Source organism: Schistocerca nitens, chromosome 5 (assembly GCF_023898315.1).
Source record: "Schistocerca nitens isolate TAMUIC-IGC-003100 chromosome 5, iqSchNite1.1, whole genome shotgun sequence".
Classification (NCBI taxonomy): Eukaryota; Metazoa; Arthropoda; class Insecta; order Orthoptera; family Acrididae; genus Schistocerca; species Schistocerca nitens.
The window spans coordinates 432990864-433002116 of NC_064618.1; positions in this window are offsets into that span (position 1 = coordinate 432990864).

Consider the following 11253-nt stretch of genomic DNA (forward strand, 5'->3'; position numbering starts at 1 on the left):
GTTGCGCATGACGCAACCTATTACGCACAGTTTGAGTCCTGTGGCTGCACGGAAAGTGTTATTTAACATGGTGGCGTTGCTGTCACGGTTAAACCGAGCCATAATCCGTAGGTAACAGTCATACACTGCAGTTGTAGCCCTTGGGTGGCATGAGCGAGGCATGTCATCGACAGTTCCTGTCTCTCTGTATCTCCTCCATGTCCGAACACCATCGCTTTGGTTCACTCCGAGACGCCTGGACACTCCCCTTTTTGAGAGCCCTTCCTGGCACAAAGTAACAATGCGAACGCCATATGTACTCTCTAGAAAAGCTTTGTATTTTATATTTTTATGTTTCAACACGATTTTTGATCTTTAATAATAATGCAACAACAGTGGCGGTTGCTCTGTTTTTTAAGAAAACTACACTTCTGCAACAAGCACTTGCAAAAAGTTACTGAAATAAATTTGCCCAAGTGACTGGAAGCAGTCAGTTGAGTAAGTAACACTACAGCAAGGGCTTGCAGAAGTTACTTGCTAACGGACACAAGCCTTTCGAAATACTTTGAGATAGGGGCAGCTCGACGTTGGCAGCACTCGGAGACAAATGAATATGTTACAAGTAGTGCCGATTTTCTCTGCTTCCTAGCGATATCGTCAAGTTATCATGGTCAAACAGCAGTAAGGTCGACTGAACTGTTACTTTACTATCGAGATCTTGCAGACAACTCTGATAGATCTCTGAGGTAGATCGGAGTCAATGGGCTTTTCCAGCACTATATCAGATTAATAAATTTCGAACAGCAAGCTTAGCGTCCGTGAGTAACCATTCCAACGTGTGTTTAGCGTGGACCATTTTTTGAGTACCTCTTGCAATGTGACCAATAAACTTGTCAACATGTGATCCTCCAAATGACTAATATTAAGCTTCCAAATGTCTTTACAATGGCGGAAATGTGTGTTCGGGAATTTAATTTTACAATTCTAGATTTACCAAACCCGTAAGTCTGCTCATCAGAATGTCTGGCTGCACCAGATCAGAAACCAAACATCAACAATGACAAACTATGTCCTGTCGTCTTTTTACCAACCGACTCCTACGAAGCTCATACGTGGATTGCCGATCCTTCTCAAGTAAAAAGTCATTTGGGAAGCACGTAATGCCACCCCCGACTTTTGACAGTGATTTCATTATTATTATCGATCTTCGGTGTGCTCGAGCGGTGGCCAGCTACTCCGCAGTGTCGTTACATCTCTGGTTTCTCTGGCTAATGGCTCCCTTGCTGCTACTTCGTGCCTTAATCTCCTTTTTCCCTCCAACGAACCGTGTATCTAGAACACTGTAACAACAAACATACACAATATATAATACACAGAGCTTTACATAGACAAACGTGTTTCCTGACCCATATGTAGTCGGAACAAGAGTAAAGGGGAACTTACCTCGCGCCCATGACACAGCACAATCGCCCGACATGAATCCCACAGAACGTTTATGGGACATAATCAAGAGGTCCGTTCGTGCAGAAATTCCTTCACAGGCAACACTTTCGCATTTCTGGACAGCGATCGAGGCAGCGTGCCTCAGTATTTCTGCAGGGGACTTCCAACGACTTCTTTAATCAATGCCACGTCGAGTTGCCACACTATACCGGACAAGAGGAAGTCCGACACTATATTAGTTGCTATACCATGACTTTTTTTTAGCTCAGTGCATCTTGCGAAAACAATTTAAAAATTTCCATACAGAAAACTGGGACATAGAATTTCATTGACGCAATCCCTGTTAATATTATCATTAAAACTACAATAATACGACGTGTGAACTATTTCAAAGATGTTGGCCGGATATAACATCTGACTGTGTTAAAGACATACAGTATAAAGTGAATATGGTTGGTATTTGAAAACAAATTAGCAAATCTTCAAAAAATAAAGCTCTGAAACACACTTGTCTTGTAAGACTATAGCTCTGCCAGTGCTATCGTATGGAATCAGAAATGAGCTGCACCCACGAAGTGTAAAACAAAATTTCGAAGGAAATTTGTTTGGTTTTACCAAATCCTATTTGAACACACCCACATTAAACGTATTACAGATATTTATCTTTTCAGATAAAATTCAGTGATCAGTTAACATTTTATTGCACTTAATTGGATTTGTTAGATGATGATCAGTTTGGCTTTAGGATAGGTAAGGGCACCAGAGAAGTTGAGCCGTTGGTAGGTTGGCATATTGTAATAGGGATAGTGGCTACTCGTTTTCTTCTTCCGTTTACTGGTCCCACTACGTTTGCTAGCGTTGTCTGTCTGTGAGTGGCAGCAGCAGCGTTTATTGATGATCTAGAACCCATACTATCTTTGGAAGACCTGCCAGGATAGCCGAGAGCGTTAACGCGCTGCTTCCTGGATTCTGGTAGGCGGGCTGGCCCCGGATCGAATCCGCCTGGTGGATCAACGACGACGGCCGGTGTGCCGGCCGGCCTGGATGTGGTTTTTAGGCGGTTTTCCACATCCTACTAGGTGAATACCGGGCTGGTCCCCACTTCCCGCCTCAGTTACACGACTCGCAGACATTTGCAACACATTCACACCATTTCACGATTTGCACTATTCACAGACAGCTGGGGTACACTACCTCCATGCTGGGGGGTATGGGGTGGCGGCAGGAAGAGCATCCGGCCATCCCTTAAACTTAACCATGCCAAATCCGTACTTAACCCTGCCGACTCTGCTTCCAATGCGGGATCAAGGCGATAGCACAAGAAAGAAAGGAAAGATACTATCTTTGGAAGGACGTGAAGTGTTTTCCGGTTCGGGTGTGTCGGGAGTTCGCTTAGGGGGGAGGAGCAGTGAGGTCCGCACAGGGCCAGTACTCGCCAGCATAGCTGGCGATACATGCACTTCCTGATCGAAGGATGTAGTCACGAGTGTGCACGATCACGTCGCGGTCCGGATTCAGCAGCTTGAATGGATCGTAAGATTAGAGTAGTGCAACCTTCACTTGTGTGTGTGTGTGTGTGTGTGTGTGTGTGTGTGTGTGTGTGTGTGTGTGTGTGTGTGTCCGGCCGTGGAAGTGACCTCATGCCAGTCGACGATTCAGACTGGCACTTGACTTGAGCGGGGACGACCGTTGGTTGGTCGTTCGGTCGGTCGTCTCATCGGACGACGTGTATTTCGTCTTCCGACCGCTTCTGGATCCTCTGTGTTTGTGTCGACTTGTGGTTCGTGCTTGTTGTTCCACAGTGACTTATTTTAGCATTGTTTGAGATGTTGGTGGAATTGTTTACGCGGATCCGTGTGTATCTAGTGTGTTTGAATGAGCAGTTATTTTAACGTTGTCTGCGTACTGCATTTGTTGAGTCGTTCCTTCTGCCTTTCGGTGTTTTAAAAACCGGATTCTGCAGACGCAGTGCTGTCTGTCACTTCGCCCTCGCCTGAATTATTCCAACGTTGTACTGATTATTAGATGTTAGGTGGATTTGGTAAGAGCGTTGTTCGGCGTTTAATCTGTCCCTAGTTTGAGGTGCCATCCTGTTACTTGAGCATAACGCTTGGCTGCCTGTCTCACCGTTTACGACCTTTCCTCAGGTCGATCCTTGGAGCACTGTCTGTGGATCACTCCCTTCTTTATTTGGTCTGATTGTGTCAATTGTTTAAAAATAATATATCGTTTAAATTATCCCTATTGCTTGCGGGACTTCAGCCGACATATAATTTGAATTCTTTATTAATAAGGCCTTCAGCCGTCTGTATAGCTTGTGTTACAGACAATTTTTTTTAAACGACTATTTTAAAGTTATTTTGGTATTTGTAACGTGTATTTGTCTTCTTCATTGGTGATTCAGGCCTTCAGCCGTTAATTGTTCTGAAGTATAACTTGTGGCCTTCAGCCGACAAATAATTTTGAATTCTCTCTTAATAAGGCCTTCAGCCGTCAGTGTAGCTTGTGTTGCAGTCAATTTCTTGGAAAAAATGATTGTTTTTAAAAACTTATTTCCTCAAATAAAGTGTATGTGTTTACTGTGCAACCAACGGTATCTGATTAGGACCCGTCCACATATTTTCCTGCTTTCCCTAAGTCCCACGTCTCAGAGGTAGATTTGACGTTACGTTTGATAATGGAAGCAAGAATAAAGAAAAATCAATACATATTCGTAGGATTTGTCGTCCAGGGAAAAAGAGTTCGACAGTGTCAAATGGTGTAAGATGTTTAAAATTATGAGAACGGAAAGTTGTAGAGAATGATGGGTAACAGACAATATGTACAAGAGCCAAGAGGTAACATTTATGAGTGAAGGACTAATAACGAAGTGCTCGGATTAAAAATGGCTTCAAATGGCTCTGAGCTCTATGGGACTTAACTTCTGGGGTCATCAATCCCCTAGAACTACTTAAACCTAACTAACCTAAGAACATCACACACATGCATGCCCGAGGCAGGCGGTCGCGCGGTTCCAGACTGTAGCACCTAGAACCGCTCGGCTACCCCGGCCGGCGCAGATTAAAAAGAGTACCCTTCCACCCTTATTGTTCAATCTATACATCGAAGAAGCAATGACGGAAGTAAAAGAAAGGTTCAAGAGTGGAATTAAAATTCAAGGTGAAAGGATATCAATGATAAAATTCACTGAAGACACAGCTACCCTCAGTGAAAGTGAAGGAGAAATACAGGATCTGCTAAATGGAATGAACAGTCTAAATAGTGTAGAGTATGTACTGCGAGTAAATCGAAGAAAGACGAAAGTAATGAGATGTAGCAGAAACGAGAACAGCGAGAAACTTAATATGAGTGTTTGCTGATCGCGAAGCAGATGAAGTTAGGAAAATCTGCTACCTAGGAAGCAAAATAATCCATTACGGACGGAGCAAGGAGGACATCGAAAGCAGACTAGCACAAGCAAAAACGGCATTCCTAGCAAAAAAAGTCAACTAGTATCAAGTATAGGCCTTGCCTCGAGGAAGAAATCTCTGGGAACCTATGTTCGCAGCTCAGCATTGTGTGGTAGTGAAACATGGACTGTGGGAAAACCGGAATAGAAGAGATCTGAAGTGACCGAAATGTGGTGCTACAGAAGAATGTTGAAAATTAGAAGGGTCTTCGTATACACACCAAAGTCACTCAAAAAATAACAGCTATGAATAAATCACAAATAACATATGCTTATAGATACAAGAGTTAGAATACATTCAACAGTAATAACAATATTTTCAACAATAGTAATAATTATAATGAACTAGATAATCAAAACAACTACAATGTATCGCAATATTTTGATAGCTGTGTCTTTTAAGTAATTTCGCTTTTTGTAGTTGATCTTCATTTCGTTCATACTTTTCTTTTTGTTTTTAAGTCACCTGTCTTCTGACTGGCTTTATGCAGCCCGTCACGAATTCCGCTCATGTGTGAGTCTCTTCATGTTAGAATAGGACTTTCAACCTACGCCCTCAGTTATTTGCTGAATGTGTTCCAATTTCTGTTTTGCTCTATATTCTTTACTCTCTACAGCTCCCTCAGTACCAAGGAAGTTATTCCGTGATGTCTTAATAAATATCCTACCATCCTTTATCTTCTTCTTGTCAGTTTTTTCCACATATTACAATGCTCGCCGATTCTCTGGAGAAGCTCCACATTCTTTACCTTATCAGTCCACGTAATCTTCGACACCACATCTCAGATATTTCTATTCTCTTCTGGCCTCGCTTTTACGAAGTCCATGGTTCACTACCATAGAATGTTGTTCTCCAAAAGTACATTCTCAGAAGTTTCTTCCTCAAATTAAGATCTATGTTTGATAGTGGCACACTTCTCTTGGCCAGAGATGTTTGTCAATGCTGGTCTGCTTTCCTTAGGAAAGTAGTACAAGCGGTAAATAGCAGAACATACAAATAGCTTAATTTCAGCAAAGATTTTGTTTGCTACCTTTGTTATTAAGGGAATGCTAAACTGTTGTTATGACTGGACGTGACGGAGTCCAAAGCTTTAATTTTGCAAAGGAGAGCTGGCGTTTTTATTTACGCCGTTGCAAGTCGTGGTGGTGAGGCAGACTGGTTGCGTGGCAGCAGAAGCAAGCGGACGACTCTCGCATCTCACAAAAGCAATGAAAAACAATAGCTCTTTAATTCGTGCCGTACAGTCCAGCTGTCGAAATGATGCCTTGCCTTAGCCATTGCTCAGGGGCGCAATCTGGCCATGGAAGTGTGCTCAGCCCAACACGCAACCTCGGGAGATGAACCTGCGCCCAGAGTCGCCACGCTAGGCAGGCGGCAGCGGTGACCAAGTTACGTAGTCAGCACCGCCTCAGGCCCAAGCAAGAGGGCAGCACGTGTTCACGACAGGTTCCCTAGTAAGTGGGTCTCGCCATGTAGCGGACATGCGCGTCTCATTGCAACAGGCATCCGAGCGCAGAGGTTAAACGACTATCCCAGCAAAGAACGTAGCAGTAGTAGCCGGGAGGCGCAAGCCTGCGGTTGCAAATGCACGTGCAAGTGGCCGCCTGTCAGTGCGTCAGGCCCAGATGTGAACCATGGCCAGGGTTCGTGAAGTCGGCTGAAGTTAGCCAGCAGATGGGCCTTGTAGATGGGAGACGTCGGTTCAGCTCCCAGCGGCATGAGGCCTAGCCACAGCCCGTAGTTCTGCGCTAGCAGAGGCGGCGCCCAGTAGCTGTAGGTTGGTGACACGCGTCAGGTCGACACCCGTTATGGAGTACCTGTTGAGCTGGGTGCAGATTGCGACAGACACTGCATAGCTGGAACGGGCGGTATCTATGGTCGCTCGTCCCATCCCTGTTGTGACAGAACATCATTCTTCCTCTAGTCAAAAGCAAAGTCAGGCAAGTTAAAAACCTTTGGAGAAAACTAAGTATTGTAGAACACTCAGTACAATGTCGTTTTATTGAAACTGAACTACACTTCTCGAACAATCACTATATACACACAAAAGCAAATATCATGTAGACGACCATTCATCAAGAGCGTCGGTGAGGTCCGTCGGAGCTGGTCCTAGCTCGGCGAGGAACTGGCTGTACTGCTGCTGCGCTGGCCTTATAAAGCCGGTGGAGGCCGGCGGAGTACTCCAACCTTCCCTGTATCTGTGAGGCGACCTCTGCAGAAAAAGGTTCGCATTAGTCTCTAGCAAGTTCTGTTTGTTTTGAAGAATTGTTTTCCTCTTGGTTGCACCTGCAAGTGCTTGTGTATGTTAAATGGTACACAGGGGTGTCTTCAGTGTAGTCTGCCTGACAGGGGCCGTCTGTGGCAGACGTAACAACCTTAGTTCGGGAAAACCTAATACAGATATTGAAAATGATGTAAGCCTCAAAAAGACAAAACATACAAAATAATGTAACATTTAAACAAAGAAAATAATGACGATCTGGAAAGAATCTAATTAGTTACAGTACTATAAAACACCCTGGACGGATGTGCAAGACACACAGATGGTTCTGTCTGAACCAGATAGCAACGCAAACTTAAAAAACTTTAAAGGAAGTAGAGGATCCAAAAACGTCTAGCTAGAACAGTAAGACTCCAGGATGAGATAAAATCAATATATTGTAGAACTGATAAAACATTCACAAAATATTGCAATGATAAAAATACTCGATTTTATGGATAGTGCTGACAAAATGGCTATATACCTGAAGAATGGAATACAGCCCAGATACGCTAACTTATGAGAAAGGAAACAAGCTTGAATGACAGAACTGCAGAACTTAAGTTATAAATTTTGTGCGAGAATTTTAACGCAAAGACGATCGCTAATCGTTGAAACAGTATTATCTGATACGCAATATGATTTTCGAAAAAGGAATATCATGCTCGGACTGTATCTTCACCATGAAACCACTAATAGAAAACCACCGTGAATTCAATTTGCCAGCGTTTCTTGCCTTCACTGAGTACGAAAAAGCATTTGATGAAGTAAATCTAAACAAATCGTGGGAAAATTTAAGAAATGGAGGGATCCCATCTCATGATAAAAGAGCTCTACAGGGTTTATATATGAATAACAAAATAAAAGTTAAAACAGCGGGCAGCAGCCATAACGTGGCTGAAATAAATTAAAGAGTCAGTCAAGGGATTCCCTCCCCCCCCCCCCTTTATACACACGCACACACACATAGTGTGGTTGTTAGTATACTATCTTTAGCTGACGACCAATTAATTCCTAACCAGAGTTAAAATGTCTTACAAGAAGATGTCTTTAATAGTGTAAAGGAGCCAGAAAATACAATCTGAACGCCTCCATAACAAAAACAAAATCAATTGTATTTTTAGAGCAGTAGCCCATACGAATTTACTTTGAAATTGAAAAGCAGTTCATAGAGCACGTTAGTACATTTAAATATTTAGGGTGCAATATTACACACAGGATAAACCATGAAGTACAAAATAAGTTAGAACTATTTAACTACTTTTAGAAGAACATCGGGAAAGTAAAGTTCACGGAGATACACCACCATAATTCTATAAGGTTACGGCTAAACCAGGTATGCTCTATGGCTGCGAAACGGGACCCTTAAGATAACAGACGGAGAGAGAATAGAATTATCTCACATTAATTTCCTTAGATAAGTGGTAGATATATTTTAAAGATAAAAAAATGATGACATACGGGCTGAGCTGAATATACAAAAATAACTGACATAATAAGCCGATATCAGTTGAGACTGAAAGGGAATACTCGTACAACCGTATTCCAGATGTAAGAATCACTAAAACCATAAAACAAAATAAACCAAGAGGCAATAGGTATTTTGGAAGATGCAAAATATAACTGACATAATAAACCGGTATCAGCTGAGACTGAAAGGGAATACTCGTATAACTGTACGCCAGATGCAATAATCACTAAAATCATATAACTATTTAAACCAGGAGGCAAACGATCTTTACGAAGACCAATGAAGAGATGGCTTGACCAATTTTGAAGGAGACGGAACAGACGGAAAGGGTCAGTCCCTGATGTAGATGATGACGATGATGATCATCATCAATATTCCTCACGAAGGCAAAGGAAGCGGTTTGGTAATTAAGGTCACCTCTGCGATATTCCAATCCTAGAAGAAGTGTCGAGACCGGACGTGTGTTGACTAGCGCTGCCCTATTGCGGAGCCTTCCGTCACTCCCGTTTGGCCGTCCTATACCTTCTTTCATTACGCTGCGGTGACTGCTTTTTGTTTACATGAGCAAGGGTTACAGACGCCAAATTAAAAGTCAGTGGCGCAACAATTCTGTAGATTCGGATAGGGTCGCATACATGTCCTTACCTCATTCATATTAGGCAACTTCGGTGAAAGTTGGTCATTTTGACCCGGCCACACGACGTTGTACTGGAAGAACAAGGAAAGATGGGAACTTAAGCCTAAAACATGAAGCGAAAAAAAATTAGCCTTTCGTAATAGTAAGTACGAGGGTTGTTTCTAAGTAAGGGCCGTTTTTATTTTTAAAAAAAGATACAAATACTTTTGTAAAAAAACTTTTATTTTCTGATTCTACACACTTTTACCTATTTTTCAACATAGTTGCCTTGTTTATTTAAGCACTTGTCATACCGTACAACTAAGTTTTTAATTCCCTCTTCAAAGAATTCGGCCGCCTGCTCCGACAGCCAAGAGTTCACGGCCGCTTTCACTTCATCGTCGTCATTGAAGCGCTGCCCGCCAAGATGGTGTTTCAGGTACCGGAAAAGGTGACAATCGCTAGGAGCAAGGTCGGAGCTGTATGGTGCATGGTCCAGAACTTCCCAGCCAAAAGAATCAATCAAATCCTGAGTCTTTTAAGAGGTGTGAGGCCTAGCGTTATCGTGCAGGAGCAAAACTCCTTTTGTCAGCATGCCACGCCTTTTGTTTTGAATTGCTCTGCGGAGCTTCTTTAGAGTTGCACAGTAGGCATCTGAGTTGATTGTCGTTCCTCGTGGCATAAAGTCCACTAGCAAAACACCGCGCCGGTCCCAGAACACAGTTGCCATAATCTTGCGCTTTGACAGCGTCTGTTTGGCTTTGACCTTGACGGGTGAGGTTGTGTGTCGCCATTCCATCGATTGTCGCTTGCTTTCGGGAGTGATATGGGATACCCATGTTTCATCTCCAGTGACAATTTGACTCAACATGTCATCCCTTTCTTCCTCGTAACGAATCAAAAAGTCCAATGAAGTGGCAAACCTCTTCCCTTTGTGGTCCTCTGTGAGGAGTCTGGGTACCCACCGAGAACACAGTTTTTTAAAGTTTAAGTTTTCAGACACAATTTTGTACAAAACCGATCTTGAAACTTGTGGAAATTCCAAAGAAAGAGTGGAAATTGTGAATCGTCTATCCTCACGAATCTTTGTTTCGACTGCAGCCACCAAATCATCGTGATCACAGAGGGCCGGCCTGAGCGTTCTTCGTCATGGACGTTTTGACGGCCATTTTTAAACTCTCTAACCCATTGACGCACTTTACCTTCACTCATTGCATTCGAGCCATAAACTTCTGTTAACTGACGATGCATTTCTGCAGCTGATAGGCTTCTCGCGGTCAAAAAACGTATCACTGACCGTATCTCACACGCGGCGGGCGATTCAATAATCGTAAACATTATCAAGTAGCACAGCGATGCGTACACGTCAGCTACAGAGCTGCAACTTGCATCAGTGTGAACGGGAAGGATGCCAGCAAGTGGCGCGGTGGCTTGTTGCGGCGTCCGCGCGAACTACGGGACTATACGCGCGAGCGGCCCTTACTTAAAAAACAACCCTCGTATTTGACCAATTATAATTTGGTATATACGGGAGAAGGATCTGCCGGCCGCGGTGGCCGTGCGGTTCTAGGTGCTCCAGTCCGGAGCCGCGCTGCTGCTACGGTTGCAGGTTGGAATCCTGCCTCGGGCATGGATGTGTGTGATGTCCTTAGGTTAGTTAGGTTTAAGTAGTTCTAAGTTCTAGGGGACTTATGACCACAGCAGTTGAGTCCCATAGTGCTCAGAGCCATTTGAACCATTTGAGAAGGATCTCCCATTGCTCTTATGGAATATGGTCCCTGCCGGCCGACGTGGCCGTGCGGTTCTAGGCGCTGCAGTCTGGAACCGCGAGACCGCTACGGTTGCAGGTTGGAATCCTGCCTCGGGCATGGATGTGTGTGATGTCCTTAGGTTAATTAGGTTTAACTAGTTCTAAGTTCAGGGGGCTAATGACCTCAGAAGTTGAGTCCCATAGTGCTCAGAGCCATTTGAACCAAACAATGTGGTCCTTCTTCACGTGGTAGTTGTATTTCCAGATTGAAATCGCTACGTTATG